The 20,301-nt window shown below is 37.6% G+C and overlaps 1 protein-coding gene across 1 annotated transcript in view; it reads right to left on the bottom strand.

The window, feature by feature from the left end:
• LOC134676303 (glutamate receptor ionotropic, kainate 2) overlaps positions 1-20,017 on the bottom strand; it is a 75,900-nt gene extending 55,883 nt beyond the window's left edge. Inside the window, exon 1 of the mRNA XM_063534677.1 lies at positions 19,753-20,017. The gene's annotated coding sequence lies outside the window, so the exon portion shown is untranslated. The remainder of the gene's footprint in view (positions 1-19,752) is intronic.
• Positions 20,018-20,301: the final 284 nt, after the last annotated feature.

Here is a 20,301-nt window from a genome sequence, read left to right as displayed (position 1 = left end):
CGGACACCGCGACCATCACTTGACCATAGGCAACATATAAGCGACAGTTCGCGAGGAGACAGAGACGCGAGAGGTCTCCGACACACATCATCTACATCACATAACACACACATCGTGTTGTACATCTCGAATAAGGCCCCAGATCTGTGACGTGACAGGTGGTGCGTGTATGGCTATAGACCGACCGCTAAAATGAGTCCTCGCCTGCGCGGTACGGGGGCGAAGGAGTAGGACGACTAAGGGTGGCGGGGAAGGTGCGGGCGGCAGGCGTACGGCGCCCGCACCTTCCCCGCCACCCGCACGTCGTCCCGCCCCGTCGCCCCCGTACCGCGCAGGCTAGGACTCATTTAAGCAGTCGGTCTATAACTAATATTTAATATATAGCGTACCTACTGTTTCTTTCACAAGTCGATCGATGGACTCCATTGTTCCAAACAAATCAAGCGAATACTTCAGCCATCTTTGTTCCCAATTATTCGCAAATTCTTAATTATAAGTACCCTTATTTTAAACGAGACCCCACTTCTGTTATTATGAAAGAGATTTTGTACAACAGAGTTTTGCTTTTAAAGGTCATTGATATCGAAGTGTTGCCATGGAGTAAATAAACGTATTATTATATCTTGACGCTAGATGCCGACTACGAAAATACATAATAGTACAGAAAGGACACTTCCTACAAAAACGAAGATTGACAGCGGTTCGGGGTCGAATATGGCACTATCGCTTTCGGCTATTTAGGGTCAAAATTCAAGTCATAATCTTATCTGTGGTCGTGCACGCAAAAGGAAGTCAAGTGGTGCCAACCCTAATAATTGCTCGGAGCAATGCTGGGCTATAACCGCGGAAATCTAAGTTAGCAAATTGCGTGCATTTTTCTGTCACTCTAATTACGCCTTCATTTGAGTAAAAGAGAAAGATCCCCGCAATTTGCGAATTTTGGTTTTCGCGGTAGCCCCTCTGAGCCGAATGGAGCCGAGTTTGCCCGAAGTCAGGAGTGTCTCCCCACTGGTGTTGGTAAGAACACAGATGTATGGAGTTAGCACTCTATCCTTTACTTATTTCTCTATATGTATGTATGTCACTTTATAATATCAACTCTATAATGTGAACGAGGAAGAATATTAGACGATATACGAGTATCGTTGAATTTTTCCATTATTGCTTCTGTAATGCTCTATTCGCCGCATCTGGTGTAGGGTTTTAGAGAACATTCACAATAATGCATTTTACACCGACTTAAAAAAAAGGAGGAGGTTATCAATAGGGGGTATTACTGCAATGTCCTGCCGCCAGAGTGCAGCACAAAGCTAGCTAGTAAACCATACAGTAACTTATATATACTGCGCCTTAAACTGTTTTTGACAAGTTTTCACAGACAATAAGATATGGCATTGATGCATCAAGGCGGTTACTAAAATAAATTAAAAGATACCGATTCCTTCAAAAGAAGAAAGAAAAAAGATCCTTCAAATCAAGAGTGAACAGGCACCTTCTGGGCGAGCTCGCTCCATCGTAGGCCACGTCTACGCCTCGGCTAGTCTGTGGCCATGAGTAAACCCATGCATAATAAAAAAAAAAAAAAAAAACCGTAAAATGGGTGAAATTTTACGGTATGATGAGTTGGGAGAAATTTGACTTTCAAACCTCGATAAAATTTTATTTTTACAAGTGAAAACTGAATGGTGTATATAATAAGTGGTTCGGACGTTTGTATTTTAGTTTGTATTTTATTTTGGGTAGTCCCATTTCATAACTTTGACGATAAAGAGGAAAACCCACCTCACCCCGTAGTGCCTCGTATTTGGGGTGAGAGGGTTTTTCATACAAAGGTGATTTTGGAAGATTGTTGGATCGATTTTTTTTTATTATGCGTATTACTATAGCCCCATTTTAAATTGGAATACATTATTTTTGTAGCAGTAGCCTTAAAATCCCTTCTCAACCCCCTCTCAAACCTTCTCTCCCCATTCATAATCCAACTGTCCCCGCGAAACCTACTCACCCCCTTCTACGGTATGATAACAATACATTTTATTTATTTAAGACATCATGTTTCACAGTAACATTTATTGCTAAAGACCTATACAATCGATATCTAAATATAAATAGTGTTATTTTTATTTTTCAACACGTCCCGGTTCAATTCCCGACCTGAGTAGAGTCAGACCAAGAAAAGTCTGCAGCGAATTTGATAGCCCACGCGTTAAAAGTGTTATTTTAAAGGTCAAACTTCAATGAAATCATGACGTATTAATAACATTTGCACTGCGTGGGCTGTCAAATCCGCTGCAGACTTGGTCCGATTCTACCTACCTACACATTTTTTTAAATGTATGAATGCAGTTTTTACTAAAATCTATGACATAAGAGATCGTCGTATGTCTTATGGCTTCAGATTATCCCATACTGACCGATTTAAATGGGCCACCCTGTATAAGGGTCAATTCATAACTGTCAAAATAGTCTTCTTACGCCCACTTGCACCATCCCACTAACCCGGGGTTAGCGGTTTAACCGTTAACCCAGTGTCAAATTGTACTTGGTAACCATGGTAAGTCCAGGTTTAACGGGTTAACTCCGGGTTAGTGGAATGATGCAAGTGGGCCTTAATTGTGTTAGACTATAAGCCGGTCGTCAAAAGTTATGTTATGAAAAGGGCCCAAAGGTCCCAGAACTCAAAACAGTCTAATTCCGAATTGAAAGCGTTGGAATAAGCCGACGGTCGGCATAAGTTAGCAACGGATGACTTACCAGTAGATGGAGCACATCGGCTTTTACAGTCACCTGAGGGGCTACCGCGAAAACCGAAATTCGCAAATTCCGGGGATCTTTCTCTTTTACTCCAATGAAGGCGTAATTAGAGTGACAGAGAAAGTTGCCCACAATTTACGAACTTCGATTTTCGCGGTTATAGCCCTGCAATAGGGTATTTGACTACTACTTAGTCAAATCAGTTTCTTTTTTCGAACTGTCAAAACGATTTTGCTACTATGGAATTTATATGATACACTAGCATGTGACGTCTCAATCAAATTACCTACTCTTTATAGTTTAGTTTTATACAGGTTTTAAAATAGAAATTGTGTCTATGTTCGTTTTTTTTAGCATTAGAAATAAAGTAAACCATCTTGTGTGTTTTAATTGAAAAGCACATTTTAAAAATAAGTTTTGGCAAATATGTAACAATTATAAATCTAATACGATCATTTATATTCTTCTGCTTTCATAAGTAATAGTTTTTGATTTTTAAAAAGCGTTTTTCAATTAAAAGACGTCAAGATCGCTTGCCTTCTTGCAAGTTCTTTCTAATGCTAAAAAAACGAACTATAAAAATAGCTACCGTCTACGTTTCTCTATTAATCTTCTGGTGCTTTATTTTTATTTCATGCATGGTGTAAAATAATTTATTTAAAATACAGTCAAATACCCTACAATATCTTACTTATTGAAGGCCGCAAAAATATGTGACACGCTCTAATGGCTCTACAAATAAAATCGTGTCAGTTATTTTTGCGTTTTCGTTGTGTAACATATTATTGCAGTTGACTGTACGCTACAGTGGGGGAGAAATAATTAAAATATATCCGCCATCTGGTTAAGTTAGCCAGCTAATTAGTCACCTAGGCCGATAGTTTAACAGCACGGCGTATTGACAGCCCGCTCTTAGAAAACGATTTGTTCACTCAGACAAGAAGTTTAATTATATATGTATGAAAGTATAGGTCCATAAACCATATTTCACCTAAATAACAATTACATAATTGTGATGTTTAAACATTTGGCCAGACCTAATTAAGAGTGCTATTACATTTCGGGGTTGAGCGAGTTTAGGTATTTTACGCGCTGCGGCAGGCCGTGCGAGCTCAGTATTCCGATCCCTTCTACCACACTCGCACTACAATGATGGATTAAACATTCTTGATCCTTCGCGAAGCATATTGAAATCAACCATAACAACACTAACTGTACTTAACTTATAAAGTCCTAAAACTGTTATTTGATAAGTACAAAAATACTAATTGCAGTGCAAATGTACACAGGGGCTGTTCATAAATTACGTCATCTATTTTTGACCCCCCCCCCCCCCATCCCTCAAATTATCCAAAAATCATGCTTCGGATGACTCTGTTTCCTCCTACGTCATGCTACCATCATCCGATGTCCAGCCCCCCCCCCTCCCATTTGAAACGACGTAATTTATGAATAGCCCCATACTCGTACTTATGAACGTATGTTACTCGAAAGAAATTATAGGTACTCGCTTATTTACAAGAAACAAGTTACAAGAAACTGAAGATACACAGGGTCTGATGATGGAGCTGGAAGGTGGCCACGGGTACCAGTCTATGTAACTAAACCACTTCGTGTTTGGGCTCGTTTGATTCGTCTCAACAAGATCTTTGACACAAGACAGTACTCAGGGTCTGATGATGGAGCTGGAAGGTGGTCACCATTACCAATCAACCATACAACTAAACCACATCGTGTTTAGGCTCGTTTTATTCATCTCAACAAGATCTTTGACACTAGGTGATAGTCAGAGTCTGATGATGGAGCTGGAAGTTGGTTACCGGTACCAATCAACCATGCAACTAAACCACTTCATGTTTAGGCTCGTTTGATTAGTCTCAACAAGATCTTTGACACTAGGTGATACTCAGAGTCTGATGATGGAGCCGGAAGGTGGTCACCGGTACCAATCAACCATGCAACTAAACCACTTCATGTTTAGGCTCGTTTGATTAGTCTCAACAAGATCTTTGACACTAGGTGATACTCAGAGTCTGATGATGGAGCCGGAAGGTGGTCACCGGTACCAATCAACCATGCAACTAAACCACTTCGTGTTTAGGCTCGTTTGATTCGTCTCAACAAGATCTTTGACACTAGGTGATAAACCAAACACGAAGCCCAAACACGAAGTGGTTCAGTTATGTGATAGACTGGTACCCGTCGCCACCTTCGAGCTCCATTATCAGACCCTGAGTAGTATCTTGTGTCAAAGATCTTGTTGCGACGAATCAAACGAGCCCAAACACGAAGTGGTTCAGTTACATGGTAGACTGGTACCCGTGGCCACAGTCCAGCTCCATCATCAGACCCTGAGTACTAACTTGTGTTCAAGGTCTTGTTGAGACGAATGAAACGAGCCCAAACATGAAGTGGTTCAGTTACATGATACTCATGATAGACAGGTACCCTGGTACCCGTCGCCACCTTCGAGCTCCATCATCAGATCCTGAGTACTGTCTTGTGTCAAAGATCTTGTTGAGATGAATAAAACGTGCCTAAACACGAAGTGGTTCAGTTACATGATAGACTGGTACCCGTGGCCACCTTTCAGCTCCATAATCAAACCTTGTGTATCTTCAGTGTCAAATATCTCGTTGAGACTAATCAAACGAGCTCAAACACGAAGTGGTTTAGTTGCATGGTTGATTGGTACCGGTGACCACCTTCCGGCTCCATCATCAGACCCTGAGTACTATCTTGTGTCAAAGATCTTGTTGAGACGAATAAAACGAGCCTAAACACGAAGTGGTTTCGTTGCACGGTTGATTGGTACCGGTGACCACCTTCCGGCTCCATCATCAGACCCTGAGTACTATCTTGTGTCAAAGATCTTGTTGAGACGAATAAAACGAGCCTAAACACGAAGTGGTTTAGTTGCATGGTTGATTGGTACTGGTGACCACCTTCCGGCTCCATCATCAGACCCTGAGTACTATCTTAAGTCAAAGATCTTGTTGAGCCGAATCAAACGAGCCCAAACACGAAGTGGTTTAGTTGCATGGTTGATTGGTACCGGTGACCACCTCCCGGCTCCATCATCAGACCCTGAGTACTATATTGTGTCAAAGATCTTGTTGAGACGAATAAAACGAGCCTAAACACGAAGTGGTTTAGTTGCATGGTTGATTGGTACCGGTGACCACCTTCCAGCTCCATCATCAGACCCTGAGTACTATCTTGTGTCAAAAATCTTGTTGAGACGAATCAAACGAGCCCAAACACGAAATGGTTTAGTTGCATGGTTGATTAGTACCGGTGACCACATTCCGGCTCCATCATCAGACCCTGTTTACTATCTTGTGTCAAAGATCTAGTTGAGACGAATAAAACGAGCCTAAACACGAAGTGGTTTAGTTGCATGGTTGATTGGTACTGGTGACCACCTTCCGGCTCCATCATCAGACCCCGAGTACTATCTTAAGTCAAAGATCTTGTTGAGCCGAATAAAACGAGCCTAAACACGAAGTGGTTTAGTTGCATGGTTGATTGGTACCGGTGACCACCTTCCAGCTCCATCATCAGACCCTGAGTACTATCTTGTGTCAAAGATCTTGTTGAGACGAATCAAACGAGCCCAAACACGAAATGGTTTAGTTGCATGGTTCATTAGTACCGGTGACCACCTTCCGGCTCCATCATCAGACCCTGAGTACTATCTTGTGTCAAAGATCTTGTTGAGACGAATCAAACGAGCCCAAACACGAAATGGTTTAGTTGCATGGTTGATTAGTACCGGTGACCACATTCCGGCTCCATCATCAGACCCTGAGTACTATCTTGTGTCAAAGATCTTGTTGAGACGAATAAAACGAGCCTAAACACGAAGTGGTTTAGTTGCACGGTTGATTGGTACTGGTGACCACCTTCCGGCTCCATCATCAGACCCTGAGTACTATCTCAAGTCAAAGATCTTGTTGAGCCGAAACAAACGAGCCCAAACACGAAGTGGTTTAGTTGCATGGTTGATTGGTACCGGTGACCACCTTCCGGCTCCATCATCAGACCCTGAGTACTATCTTAAGTCAAAGATCTTGTTGAGACGAATAAAACGAGCCTAAACACGAAGTGGTTTAGTTACATGGTTGACTGGTACTGGTGACCACCTTCCGGCTCCATCATCAGACCCTGAGTACTATCTTAAGTCAAAGATCTTGTTGAGCCGAATCAAACGTGCCCAAACACGAAGTGGTTTAGTTGCATGGTTGATTGGTACCGGTGACCACCTTCCGGCTCCATCATCAGACCCTGAGTACTATCTTATGTCAAGGATCTTGTTGAGATGAATAAAACGAGCCTAAACACAAAGTGGTTTAGTTGCATGGTTGATTGGTACCGGTAACCACCTTCCGGCTCCATCATCAGACCCTGAGTACTATCATGAGTCAAATAAATACATATAGAATGTCAGGTCGTTTCAAATATTTTTAATCCTGTCCGGTAGTTTATTAAACTGTACCATTATAAATTATAATACTATAAAAACAGTGCTAGGATCAAAGTCTCTCGTTGCGGTTTACACGCACACAGTATAGCGTTTTACACGGCGCCCGCCGCACACAATGATAAAAAACCTCGTCGTCGCCGTTGAAAATGTGCGGAGCCGACCGACACACGTCCTGCCTGTACAAGCTCTGCCGCGGCACTGAGCTGGAGAGCGCGCGTCATCGGTAATATAGAGTAGTTTTCAAAAAATTGCCAAAAAATTATAGTAGAATTTCATAAACACTAATGTATACCAACAGTATAAGCAAACGTTGCAGATTGCTTGAGTATGAAAATGACTTCGATATTAAGTAGATTTTCGTAGAAATTGACACTTGTTTCGGAGAGAAAATTGAGTTCGTTTTACTTTGATTTTCTCTTTCTCAAAGGTATGTAGGAAAAATATCGTTTGATATGCCTAAAGTACAGGGTATTAGTAATACAAAATAGCCAGGTTTAGCAGAGTAAACTTCTCAACATTTCCAAATAAGAGCTTGCCGTTCAGTGCTTCACGGGGTTTTTCGGAAACGACCATCAGAAAAAAATTCATTACTAATTTAATAAGTCCTTTTTCTAATATTTACAACGATATTTAAAAAGATAAGAAGACGCTTTTACTGGAACAAGTACTCATTGTTTCTAATAATGAGCACAAAGTCCTGAATTTCGTCGACTAGTATCATCAATTTTGCATTATTTCGACTTTTCTTGTAAGAGCGCTCTTAAACTCCGGAAGAGTGACAGTTTTCCAATTTCCTTGTTAAAAATGACTACCACCATAAAACTGGTACTTACCGGCTGAATTCGGCTGACAGTTTACTGGTTTCGCATCGACCCTTGCGTGGTGGGCCGCCAGTATATTGTTTTTCAATCCAGACTCCGGCCACTCACGGGTTGACCGCCACTTGAAGGAATATATAGTCAGACCGTGAAAAGTCTGCAGCGATTTTGTTAGCCCACGCAGTGCAAGTGTCATATTAAACGTCAAGCTTCTATGAAATTATGACGTATAAATAACACTAACACTGCGTGTGCTATCAAATCCGCTGCAGACTTTTCTTGGTACGATTCAAATATCTTCGCGGTGTGACGCCTTTAAAAGCAGAGTCTGTTGGTGACTGGCTGATTTATTATTTGTAAAAAGATATACTCTTTGATTCTGTTTTCATGTCAGTCTGCCTGTCAACGCGATACTAATATCATCTTTGTGCTTGATTTTACTAATTATAATAATTAATCTTACAATGTCTACGTGTTTCCATCATCTCATCATACAGTACCCGAGTAGAGTCAGTCCAAGAATAGTCTGCAGCGGATTTGATAGCCCACGCAGTCGTGATAGCTATCAGAGGGCCTACCGCGAACCACGTCGGACGAGTTGTCTCCGTCACACTTACGTACGAATTGACAAGTGCGACAGAGAGGCAACACGTCGAACGTGGTTCGCGGTAGGCCCTCAGAGTCTATAAGTGGTTGTCTGTGGTTATCAACTTCTTTATTGAATTAGTCCAAGTTCGGTCTGAATCCCGAATGAGATTAGTTCCCTTTGAATTTTTAAAATATTGCGTGGAGCTTGTCTCCAGGAATTAGGGTTCCATGTGTGTCTTAGGGCTCCGTACTACAAAAGTAAAAAACCGGCCTGGTGCGAGTCGGTCTCGCGCACGAAGTGTTCCGTGCCATTACGTAAAAAACGAATAAAAAATCACGTTTGTTGTATAGGAGCCCCACTTAAATATTTACATAAGGACTGTATCGTTTATTATAAATACAGATAAAACCTGGTCTAACTGTTGACCTGTGTATTATTTTGTATTACTATGTTCTTAAGGTATAATCTGGAGGTATTTTTAAGCCATATCTGATATAAGAAGGTTTTACATTTATTTTATTTTAGGGACTTTATGATGATTTTAATACCCTCTAGCAAATGTAATTCGGACAAGCCTATCGAACTTAATTTGAGACTATTTCACCGATTCCTTGGTCCGATTTAAAGAAACAAAAGTTTAATATGCTGCCAAAATATGCCATCTAAGTGTCCTTTTCATGATTGCTCAATTGAACATCCACAGAATAAATGTGGTGAATTTTTATCTTTACATGAAAACGACTTTTTATGCAACATTTTGGATTCCCGTCAAATTCTGACGCCAGCGAAATGAGGGAAACAGCTAAAAGAATCTACGGAAATCCAAAGCCTAACGGACATTCATGGCGTTGAACCATGGCTAGAACAGGTCGATAGAAACGCTCCATGATGATGGTTATATTGTATACCAAAGTCGGGGTTGTCGTAAGTAACATGCCATATTCTCTAAAAGGCCACCAAGCACAGATCCAAAACTTTTTTTCCAACTAAAAGAAATGATTAGACTATGCCCAGATGTTTCGCTTTACGATTCATATGTAATTGCTGTTTACATAGTACGATTTTTTTGTGTAATATCTCGTCTTGTTCGTAAACCGTAAATTTTCTTGTAGTATTTGTCCAAAATCGTTGTAGTTAATCGGGAGGATTGGGTAAATATTGTCCAAACCATATGCTTTACGTGATCTCCCAGGACGAAATGTTACTTATTATTAAAGCACAAATTAAACTATATGTGTAATTTTTTAATAAAAATATAATACCAGGAAAAACGGCTAAGTAAAGTTGTATTCATAACAAACGATACAGTCCTTATTCTGATTTTAACATCAGAATACATCTGTGTTAATTTCAACTGCCTAGATATCACGTTTCATCGAGATACAGCCTGGTGACAGACAGACGGACAGGTAGACGGACAGACAAAATATGGACAGCGGAGTCTTAGTGACAGGGTCCATAATGGAACCCTAAAATGTAGATTTCAATTTTGTATGAAATGAAAATATTGTATAAAATATTCGTAAGTCGTTTCTATCCCACGCCGGCATTTTCTAAGTTCAAATCTATTTTTTACTAAATAAATTTAAAAATAATGTAATTGTTTTCTTGCCAAAGAATTGTCTATGGAAATATAGTTTTAAAAAGTATATCTGTTAGGCCATCTCTTTGTTTCAAATTTGTCCATTGCAAAACATATCTGAGTGACCTAGGTAGTTCCGTAAATGCAAATGCATGCAAATGCAAGTTTTCATACTTATGCACGTTCCTACCTATTATCCTTTCAGACTGAAGCAGAGAAATAACAAAAGCAAAGCCTTTTGTACCCAGTTTTTGTCTCCCGCGACGCTTTTCAGGGGGAAAAGCGTGCCTTTTCGCCTCTAGGGATTCATCTTTACACGGGTAATTTCAGCGCTGCGTTGTTAGTCTAGCCAGAAAAGAAATTGGTGTGAATAATTATAAAAATAATATTCGCCATAGAACCGTCTATAAGTGTGACTTAACATGTATTCAGAACGCAAAAGTTTTAAATATTATATTGCCCTAGTAATTATCCCGTTTTCAATAGTATTAATAATCTTGAAATAAACAAACGCTTCTGAACGCAGTCAAAAGTAAAACTGGCAAAAATTTGGTGTGCACGAAAACATCGTTACTGTTGATAACTTGTAAACAAGAAAACGTTACAAAGGGGCAAACAACAATTTTACGCCCTAGAGCAAAATACTTAGTACAATAGGGAAAACGCGTGAGTTAAGCCGTTTTGTACGCCAAGGTTCTGTCGCGAGAAATTGCTCAGGATATATTTTGCACTTTTTAAAGAGTTCTGAAGCGCACGGTTTGGTAGAAAACGCTTTTATACATTAGTACTTACCCGTAACAAGAGTCACTGATAGTGTCAACACTGATATTATACGCTAACGTCTGCGTAATTTACTTTACATCTCGCTCGCACTATACAATTATGTTAGTAACGAATCATACCTAGTTTTTCGAAAAATCACTTGTTGGAGAACCGTTACAGATTTCTGACAACCTTTATACACAACCCAACGTCGAACCAAGTGTTTAAGAGGATAGTGGAGTGGAGTTTCCTACACTATCAGAAAATATTTATATACAATTTATTGTATATTATCAATAGCTTTTCACTATTTAAATAGCTTTTAACAATTTTTTTATTATTTCAGAGTTAAGAGCGAAAACAAGATCTCAACTCTTATATAGTATTTTCTGTAATTTTAATATTCAGCGACAAAAATGGAGACTACGTTTGTATAGAAAAGCCGTTACGCTACCTCGTCCTCTTTCATGTTAAGTCACACATTTCTTCTAAACCACAAAACTAAATCCATAAACGTTATAAATATAACCTTTTTCTACTTAAAGCTAAGAAGTCCGCCCTCAATTTAAGTTAATCTCTTACATTTTGGCCGCCGCTAACATTTAGAAGCCTCACTAATGCCGTTCTAGTTCCCGCATCACGGCCAAAGCGAACCAGCTAACTCTAAGCTCCATATACGCGTGGTTTTCGACGCAGCTAGAGATCAGGTTGTTAAAGGCACTGAATGCAATAGGGGAATGTTTTTTGAATAACACGCTGTATAGAATTACATGTCAGCTCACACAGTTTAACTAACCAACATAAGTCTGAGCTACAAATACGAATAGGTTTTAAGAGCCTTGAGGTCTAGTTATGAGTTCTGTAGAGAAATATGTAGTGAACTTTCTATGTATTGAATTACAAGATCGCACGACGCGCCATGCTTTATTACATAATATAGTTGCCTAAGTAACTTGGGTTAATTATGAGTAAAGTAGTCTAAAAGCCTTAATTACCATTTGGCTTATTTTAGAATATTCTAGGCATATCCGGACGATGTACAGAATTAGCTAATTCCTACTTAATATCATAAATGCGAAAGTAACTTTGTCTATCTGTCTGTAACCTATTCACACTTAAACCACCTTCACCTTATTTGGTATGGAGATTTAAAGCCCGGGAGAATAGGACAGTTTTAGGATAGTTAGTTCTACGCAGACGGAAACGAGGGCAGAAGCTCGTAGAATATAAATAATTTTAGAACATAAATGTATTTCTCGTGACTTGTACTTTCGTGAGTATGGCGGATTAATGAGTGTCATTAGGTTGCTGGCCAGTATATATATGTATAATACTTTTACTTAGTACCGCAAGGCGTACGTTTTTATTAATTTCGGCATATCGTAAAAGCAAAAGTTAATCAAGTTCTGAATTAGGAAATCTCCCGTCTGTACATTGCACAACAATACGATAAGCTATTCTATGAGTTTTTGAATATCAGTATTGTCAGTTACGGTTATTATAACTGGCAGGGCAGAATGGCAATAGCGGTAACTGCTTCTGACACGGCGCGCTCACATTTATTTGATTTAATTACCTGACTAACAAAACTAATTTCTCTCTTCCATCATTATCATCACCAGCCTTTTTACCTTCTGTATCGTGTCAAGCAATTAGTATTCAATGAAACAATAACATAATTGAGAACTCCGTGTATTCCACAAGTCAGTTTGTTCGTTACAGTTTTGCTTGGACGCGTCGGTCACGTTATAGTCACGTGATCGTAGTGTGTTCCAAAACGCCTTAACTAAGAACATGATACATCTTCCCCCTTATGTGATAAGTCTGTCTCATAGTCTTTAAGATAAGCTGGAGGGTTAATAACGCGTTTAGGTCTTCCTTCACAATTAGCCGAAGGTCCAGGTTCCATCATTCGTTCAGAACCCATAGGCAACTCCGAGTCCCCATCCTCAGGTATAACGCATCGCCTCGGCGAGCTAACAGAAACATCTGATGGTATCTTGGAAGTTGCTGATGGCTTCAGTTGCGAAGAGTTCCTTCTTAACATAGAACCCTGATCATCTTGGATCAAGTAAGACCTGGGTGAACTGTGAGAGTCCACTATTTTGGCTGGCAACCATACATTTTCTCTGCGATATACAACATCTTGCCCTTTTTCTAGAGTATAATTATAATGTCTGGCAGTTTTATCATAATTAGTTTTATTCATAATGTTTCTTTTTTCTTGATACTTATCAAAATCAGTGACTACTTTTGGTGCAAGCAAGTTGTTGTGTATTGGCAATGTAGACTTAGTAAAACGACTAAACAACAATTGAGATGGAGAGTATGGTGAACCTATCACTGGGCTATTCCTATATTCTAAGATAACAAGATGTATGTCTAAATTTTCATCCTTACATTTTTTTAACATATTCTTTGCTATACCAACATATTTTTCAACAAAGCCATTCGATTTAGGATACAGCGGGCTAGATGTAACAACAGAGAATTTATACATTTTTGCAAAGTTTTTAAATTCAATTGAGTTGCATGGCATGTTGTCAGCTCTGAGAATGCTTGGTATACCATGAGTAGCAAATAAGGTTTTTAATATTTTTATAACTGTTGCAGCAGTCATAGAATTAACTTTTATTAGATCAAACCACTTAGTATAGTAGTCAGCCACTACTAGATAGTTTTCATTACCATAATTTAGAAAATCACAACCCACTTTATGATATGGGAGTGATGGTGTAGTTTCATCTAATAACAAGGATTCCTTTACTTTTCTAGTACTATATTTTTCACATAAATGACATTTACTTATAGTATCAATGACATCACTTTTTATGTTTAGCCAAAAGAAAAGTGACTTTACTCTACCCAGCGTTTTAGTGATACCAAAATGTGCAGAGTGTACTCTTTCCATAACAGTTTTTTTAAGAGATGAAGGAACTATAATCCTATTATCTAAATATAAAATATTATTTTCAACTACAATGTTATTTTTTAATTTCCAATAAGGTTTGACAAGATCTGTAACTTTATCAATATTTGTAGGCCAACCATTATTACAGTATTCTATCATTTGGGATAGTGCTGCATCTTTACATGTGCTTCTGTAATCTCTATGAGAAAGCTATCACATACATTCACAGTATGAACAACATGGTCCAAAGATTGTTCAAGTGTACTAGCATCAGCTTTAGAAGATGCTCTACTTATAGCATCCGCAATCAACATCTGTGAACCCTTAACATACTGGACATCAATATCATATACAGGGCGTCCCACGGCGATGCCACATGGAGGGAAAGTACCTTAAATATCATAGATAGCATATTTTGCTGAAAGAAGACTTCATTTTATTTTTAAAACTTAGTAAAGTTGCATTCATACTTTTTAAATTTTTTTTGAAAAAAAAATGTATGGAAAAAAATTATCGCGTCATTGGAGGAAAAGTACCTTAATTATTGTAAATGAACATCTTACTGAAAGAAGACATTATTTCGATTTAAAAAAACAAGTTGAATTGCATTTTAAATAATTTCATGGTTAAACCGGGAATCGAACCCGCTACACGAGTAAAAAAAATACCTTGTACCAAAAAAATAATTCTCACATTGAAGCCTTTCCATCGGTATGACAAAGCTACAAGGTATTTCTTTTTCTCGTGTAGCGGGTTCGATTCCCGGTTTAACCATGAAATTATTTAAAATGCAATTCAACTTGTTTTTTTAAATCGAAATAATGTCTTCTTTCAGTAAGATGTTCATTTACAATAATTGAGGTACTTTTCCTCCAATGACGCGATAATTTTTTTCCATACATTTTTTTTCAAAAAAAATTAAAAAAGTATGAATGCAATTTAACTAAGTTTTAAAAATAAAATGAAGTCTTCTTTCAGCAAAATATGCTATCTATGATATTTAAGGTACTTTCCCTCCATGTGGCATCGCCGTGGGACGCCCTGTATATTTAGTTTTAATCTAATTTTTCGTAGTCTTTGTGATGCAATAGAATAAATTTCTTTTTTCATTAATGCAACTAATGGTTGATGATCAGTTTGGTCTACAGTATGCCTACCATATATATAATAATGAAATTTTTTACAAGCAAATAAAATGGCTAAAAATTCCTTGTCTATTTGACCATATTCACATTCAGTTTTACTTAGGCTTTTAGATGCAAATGCAACTGGTTGTTTAAACTGCATCAAGACGCAGCCAATTGCATTTTTTGAACTATCAGTCTGGATAGTTAAAGGTTGCTTGGGATCAAAATTTCTTAAAACAGGTGGACTAATAAGAATGTTTTTGATTTGTTCAATACACTTTTCATGAGTCGCTCCCCACTGAAACATAACATCTTTTTTTAAAAGTTCTCTTAGCGGGCTTGTTAATTCGGACAATCTTGGGATGTAATCTCTCATATAATTTACCATGCCCAGAAATCTTTGTAAACTTTGTTTATCGGAGGGCGAGTTATAATCCATTATAGCTTTAACCTTATTTTTATCAGGCATCAGGCAACCATTAATTATCTCATGACCAAAATACTTTACTATTTCAGGGAGATATTGAAATTTTTTAAGATTAAATTTAATATTTAATTCTCGTGCCCTTAATAAGACTTTTTCTAAAGCCACATCATGTTCCTCTTTTGTTTTGCCATATATTAAAAAGTCATCAATGTATATAAATGTACTATCTATATTTTTAAAAACAATTTTCACAGTTTTCTTGAAATATTTCAGCTGAAATGTCTAATCCGAATGGTAAAACATTAAAATTGTATGTGCCAAAGACTGTTGAGAATGTACAAAGCTTTTTACTAGATTCAGAAAGACCAATTTGCCAAAAAGACTCTTTCAAGTCTAGGACCGAGAAATATTTAGCGTCAGATATTTTAGATTTAAGGTCATTTATAGTTGGTATTTCATAATATTTCTTAAGAATACACTTATTTAGATCCCTAGGGTCTAAGCACACACGGATTGCATTTTGGTCTTTCTCAACTATCACAATTCTATTGATCCATTCTGTGGCTTCATCCATCTTTGATATGACACCTTTTTTACACAATCGTTCAAGTTCAGTCTTAAGTTTTTCTTTTAATTTTAGAGGAACACGATGAGGTGGTTTTGAAATTGGTACAGACCCTTCTTTTAGTAGTATTTGACATTCAGCTGGAAATCTCCCTGTCCCAGTAAATACATCTTGGCACTTTGCAATTAATTCAATTTTCCTTGGATCATCTGTAACAATGTCATTTTCCAGTGAGTCAATTTTATTAATGTATTTTCTTTCAACCAAACCTAGCATTGAACAAGCATCTCTGCCCAGGGTTGGTTGAAACTCTGAATCTGTAACAATAAATTCTATAAAATAGCATTTACTCGTTTATTTGACTTCCAACAATATAGAGCCATATACTTTTATCCCTGTATTGTTGTAAGCATAGAGATTACATTTAGAAGATTCCAACTTCAGGTTTTTTCTTTGTTTAATCGCTTGATAATCACTGAACGGAATCAAGTTAACATCTGAACCACAATCAAGCTTAAACTTGATACTCTTGGTGTCTTCTATTAATAATGCTTGTGTCCATTCTTTAGAACGTACCTTCTGAACACTGCCACAATAAAATTCGCCATCACTATCTTCCTGATTGTCTGCAATAGCTTTTACATATTTGCTGCGGCACACTGTAGCATAATGGTTGTACCGATTGCACTTTGTACATAATTTGCCACGAGCCGGACACACTTCGAGTTTACGCTCATGTTGTTCTCCGCACCATTTGCATTTCAGTACCATATTATTATTATGTACCGGTTTACTGTTAGATTTTTTTTCAATCACCTCATCAACCTTGACTTTGCCTTGGACCTCTGCAGCATGTTGACGTCCTAATTCGGCAAGTCGCAACTTTGTGATTACCATGTCCAATTCTGCATCGCCTTCTATGACTATCTTCTTCTGGGTATGCAGGTCATTGGTACCCAATACGAGTCGGTCGCGAACAGCATCATCTTCTTCCGCTCCAAATTTACAACTCTTAACTAGCCTCTTTACATCAGTTAGGAAGCTGTCAAATGGTTCGCTCTCCTCCTGCTTTCTGGTGTAAAAAAGGAACCTTGAATGAAGAACATTCTTTTAAGGCTCACAATAGTCCTTGAACTTCTTCATGACATCTTCAAACTTAACGTCTTCCGTCGTCGTCAACGCAAAGTTATTGTAGATTTTAATGCCATCCTCACCAATTACATTTAAAAGGATCGCCACTTTCCTTGTGTCATCGCTTTTGTCTAAGCCGGACGCCACCAAATATATTTTCAGGTTCTGTTCAAACGTTTTCCAATTCTCCGACAGATTTCCTGATACGTTTAACTTTTCAGGTATGTTAAACATCGACATGATTGACGGAGTAGACTGCGACTGCGCCATGTATCGTGTCAAGCAATTAGTATTCAATGAAACAATAACATAATTGAGAACTCCGTGTATTCCACAAGTCAGTTTGTTCGTTACAGTTTTGCTTGGACGCGTCGGTCACGTTATAGTCACGTGATCGTAGTGTGTTCCAAAACGCCTTAACTAAGAACATGATACACCTTCTAATTCTGGAAACTGGCTTCTTCTCATTATACAACATAATTGTTTGGCCTAGTGGGTAGTGACCCTGCCTGCGAAGCCGATGGTCCCGGGTTTAAATCCCGGTAAGGGCATTTATTTGTGTGATGAACACAAATATTTGTTCCTGAGCCATGTGTATTTTCTATGTATATAAGTATTAATCTATTATATGTATAATGTATAAGTATGTATATCGTCGCCTAGCACCCATAGTACAAGCTTTGCTTAGTTTGTGGTTAGGTTGATCTGTGTAAGATGTCCCCTAATGATAATTATTTATTATATATGGAATATATTCCGTACTACAGCCTTGTAGGGCTATCAACCGGTATGTTAATACCTGTTAATATGATCCCAAAACCATTATATTATTTCGTTCATTCAAAAACCGGTTAATTGATGGAACGCTAACTAAAAAAAATATCGTCCTCTCTCCTTTCTCCTTGTCGGTGAGAAGAGGAAACAAAATTGTATAGTTCGCAGTGAACGATAAAATACCTGTTAAACTCTACGACGATATATTATTTCCGTGATATTTTATTTACTACTCGACTACTAACGTTTTCTCGTATAATACGAGCGTACATTTAGATAAGTCTATCATTTAACCATATCACGTCCTGTCTGCGTACGCACCCGCCTGTCAAATTGAAAGATTAATGGTCTACATGACATGTACACGGGCGCTTATGTTACTTATTTACATTTTTATGTGAATTATGGGATCCATTAAGACTGTTAAATGCTGGGCAAACATGGCATATAAATTGGCTACTTTCCTACTAAAGTCAGACCGTAAAAAGTCTGCAGCGATTTTGATAGCCGACGCAGTGCAATCTCATAGAAATTTGACGTTTAAAATGACAAACGTCAAATTTCTATGAAATTATGACGTATAAATAACACTTAGAGTGCGTGGGCTATCAAATCCGCTGCAGACTTTTCTTGGTGCGACTATAGTCAAATCAGCGTATTATTTAGAACTGTCAAAACGATTTGCTAATATGGAATTTATATGAAAACGTGTGTAGTGACGTCACGGTCAACTCAACTACTTATCATAAATCATAAATCATTTATTTTTCGTGATAAACTTAGTGTACATACAAAAGTAACATGCAAGGCTTTTAATACAAACATAATTACAAATTGTTTACCACGAAATGGGCTCGCCTCAGCATAATGCTGACCCGAGAGTCGGCGCTGGTCTTCCGGCGAGTCCATTTTGGTGGGCCACGATCGCAGCTGTACGGCACGGCCTCGTAGAACTGAACGCAACCATGCGGCGGCTGCCAGCGCCATACTTCTTATATTTCTATCTGATTAATTAAATAGAAATAGTGTTTAAAAACAACAGCTATCTATGTTTTCTATTAATTATCTGGTCCTTTATTTCGTGCACAGTGTGAATTTTTTTTTTAATCATTTATTTACATACAATATATATACAGTGGTACAACTAAACGAAATTAATAACTAGCTTAAATCTAAAATAGGCCCCGTTGATATTTTAAGTAGAGGAAAGTACCCAGTTGACATAAATTTGTATTAACCGCATAAGCTCGTATGGTCACATAATTTTTTTGAAAGCTGATGAGATAAATGAAAATCATCTCAACAAAAAAATTATATTTGTACAGATTTTGAGTTATTATGGGCGATATAACAAACAGAAGAATAACAGAAGGACGTAAGTGCCTTAAAAATACACTTACTAATTGTGTTTCTTTTTTAAATATGATAGAAACGCTTTACCGTCTATTATGTTTAAATACAATGAAATAATATATCGGGAGAAATAATATACATACAATAATAATATAATTTACGTCGGGGTTGGGGATAGCAGGTAATTTACTACTTTAGTTTTATTACTTTAGTTACTTATATTTAAGTTTAGTTTTTTTATTGGTTTTATGTTTAGAATGTGTGTTATTTTCGTTATGAAATAAACGTTTATAATATATTTACATTACAAATAAATAACAACAGAAGCCTACATGAATTTAATTACATCTTAGTAATTATTTAATAAAACGTTTTCTTATGAAATAAGTTATTATAACATCAATTAACTAAAGGAAATATAAATATATCCAGTTTCCCCACACTAAACCATCTAAACATTGTCAAGTACTTACCATCAAAACCTCATCGTGGCAAAATCACAGCACTTCACTGAAACACACAAAATATCAATTGATCACATCACTAGTGCATATCACAACACATTCCAACAGTTTTTTAGTTAGAAATCCAACGATTTTAGGTCAAAATCTAGGTTCTTTCACATGCGGCGTTCGACGAAGGATTGCTACTGATTATTTCACGCGATTCTACGTAAGTATATATAGTTATACAAAATAATACTGGGTGAGCTTTCACATTCCATTCTCAACCTTACTTCAATAACCGCAAAGTACAATTTCATTTGATATTTTTGTTCGTTCCACTCTAGGATTCCAAAGCTACGCTATTACAAATCTATATCTTATTGCTTGTAAATTGAGTTGAGATTCACTTGCAGGCGTTTCAGGGCTTTTCTTCACCCCATCCCCTATTGCTTGGTTAGTGTTGGGAAAGCGCCACGGTATTATTAACGTTATGTTATTTTTTAACTTTAGTTGTTAACGTTTCTATTTATCAATTATTTATGTAATATAATAACGCTTGATTTTATTGTATCCCTA

The sequence above is a fragment of the Cydia fagiglandana genome, chromosome 24 (assembly GCF_963556715.1).
Source record: "Cydia fagiglandana chromosome 24, ilCydFagi1.1, whole genome shotgun sequence".
Taxonomy (NCBI): Eukaryota; Metazoa; Arthropoda; class Insecta; order Lepidoptera; family Tortricidae; genus Cydia; species Cydia fagiglandana.
The sequence above is the reverse complement of the archived record's forward strand: the minus strand, read 5'-3'. Positions and strand labels throughout refer to the sequence as shown.